Here is a 2688-nt window from a genome sequence, read left to right as displayed (position 1 = left end):
ATGGCTGCCGTCTTCCTTTCCTAGGACTGCCTTAACAAAGTACCACAAACAGGGTGTCTTAAAACAACAGAAACTTATTGTCTCAGAGTTCCGGAGGCCAGAAGTTGGAAATAAGGTGTTGGCAGGGCCATGTTCTGTGGGAGACTCTAGAAGATGATCCTTCCTCTTCCATTTCCTGGTGGTTGCTAGCAATCCTTGGCTTGTTAGGTATCACTCCAATCTCTGCCTCCCTTGTCACATGCCTTCCCTCTGTGTGTCTGTGTGTCTCTGTGTCGAAATTTTCCTCTTCTTACAAGGATAGCAGTCATTGGTTTAGGGCCCACGCTAATCCAGTATGACCTCATCTTAACTTGATTACATCTTGCAAAGCAAGGTCACATTCTGAGGTTCTGGGTAGATATAAAATTTCGCGGAACATTATTCAAGCCAGTATAGCTGGGCAGCTAGGACTCACTGAGGACAGAGGACCTTGCAGTTAAGCAGAGGCTGTGGAATCAGACAGACGTAGTTACATATCCTGGTTCTACCTTTTGGTCACCCATGTAAACTTGGGCAAGTTACTCAACATCTCTAAGCTTGTTTCCTCATCCATGCAATGGGCTTAATACCTCCTAGGGTTGCTGGGTGGAATAAATAAGATTAGATCCCAAGGTGCTTACTACAGTGCCTGATATTTTAAAAAATTAGCTTTTAATGCTAGAGTTCCTATTTCGATGGTTCCTGCCATCCTTCTAGAGGAGAACACAGAGAGTTAAATAGCAAAACAGGATAGTTTATGATTAAAGGCCCAGATTCCTGGTACTGGCTGTACCTGCCACCGGAGTCCAGAGAGCACAGGGCGGCTGGATTTGAGCAGGAACAGACTTTAACTTTTAATAACAAACAGATGCAGAGTTAGTGCTGAAATCTGAAACTGTGCAGCTAAGCTGTATTGGTTTTCTCCCTCCCCCTCCACCAGGGTGTATTTCTAGAGCTCGTCATGGAGGTCTCCGTAGCATAACCAGACCAGACATCTTCTATTCCTCTCTCTGCTCTAATGTATTCTGCCTGTGACCCCTCTCTCTTGATGCCCTTGACCATCGGGACATTAGAGAGAGGCCATAGTGCCCATACAGGTGGCCCTGACTTCCTCTTGTTTGGTCACCCACGGTGGGAGGGTCCCCTCAGGTGGGGTTGGCTGGTGAAGGTGTGCACGGCTGCATGTGTCAATCTCTGAAAACATCCCAAAGGCAAATAAAAACGACTTGGGATGACCAATGCTTTGCACAGATTGGGGAGAACTAGCTGTTTTCCTGTGCCAGCTCATGTGTTCCATTAGAAAAGGATTAAATCACGCAGGCACTGAAGTCTTTTGGGTGCCATTTTCATTTAGGACTCGCCATTGTAGCGGGGCCTGAGTCATCTCTGTGACCTGTGCTACGAGTCAGCCAGGCCAGTCTACGTCATGGGCAGGGCTCACTCGTGATCTTCCAAAGCGGCCCTCTGCTGCCCTGTTTCCTCGGCATTGAGAAAAATTATGTGCACAAAGGTTTGCTTCTGAATTGTCGCTTTTCAAATTTTTTCCTTGGAGACTAGTGAGACTAAGCCACTGATTCACTTATTATATTTACTGAGTGCCATGTTAATAGCATGGGCTCTAGAATCAATTGCCTAAATTCAAATCCCGCCTGTACAAATCATGAGCTTTGTGATGCTGAGCAATTACCTAGCATCTCTAAACCCTAATTGGTTCATCTGTAAAGGGAGAATCACAATAATACCTACCCATAAGGCTGTTGAGAGGATTGTCCCAGGTTTGGTTCCTCGGGAAGTGGACTGTGAAACAGAAGTTAGCAAGCAGGACTTTATGAGGGAGTTCTCTCAAGAGTAAGACCAGCAAGGGGAGAGCAGGAAGCAGGAAAGGGCAGGGGGAGTTGAGCGGGGATGCAGTCCCACAGAAAGCAGTGGCCAACCCCAGAGGGCGCTCTGGAGCTGGGAGAGCACAAGCACCGGATGCTGAGCTGGACCACCTGGGCCAGGCCCTCACGCCCTTCAGTAGATGCAGGCTGCCCCTGGAAGGAGGTGCGACCTTGGGCAGGGCAGTTTCCTTCAGCTGAGCCAATTGGAAACCACAGCTGAGACTGGTATTTCTGAGTATTCCCAGCAGCTGAGGAATAAGTCCCTCATTCCAAAGGGCATCACAGCCTCCGCCACAAAGATTAAATCAGATGGTCCACATACAGCCCACAGCACAGTACCTGGCATGTAGTAAATGCTTAATAGATAGTGGCCATTACGATTGTTGTTTTTGTAACTGTTATTTGCCAGGTACTGTGCCAGAGGCTAGGGACACAGTGGCCATCAAGATTCTGCTCCTGCCCTCAAGAAACTCAACCCATAAGCAAATCAGACCATCGAACAAGCAATCGCAATGCAGTGTGCTTGATAGGGCGGCACAGGATTTGTAAGGGAGCATCTAGAAGGGACACATGACCCAGACTAGGACAGTGAAGGAGAGTGCTGGCAAAGGTGATACCTGGAGATGAAGAGGAGTCAACCGGGCAAAGGGAGTGCGAGGTGCTGCAGGTTGGGGAGAAGGCGGAGGAAGAATGTGTGCAGATGAGAAAGCGCAGTGTGTGCCTGAGAGAGTTCAGCAGGGCCAGCGTGGAACACGCACCGGGGAGAGGGAGGAAGGGGCCAGAGTACACC

Source organism: Equus asinus, chromosome 2 (genome assembly GCF_041296235.1).
Source record: "Equus asinus isolate D_3611 breed Donkey chromosome 2, EquAss-T2T_v2, whole genome shotgun sequence".
Lineage (NCBI taxonomy): Eukaryota > Metazoa > Chordata > Mammalia > Perissodactyla > Equidae > Equus > Equus asinus.
The sequence above is the reverse complement of the archived record's forward strand: the minus strand, read 5'-3'. Positions refer to the sequence as shown.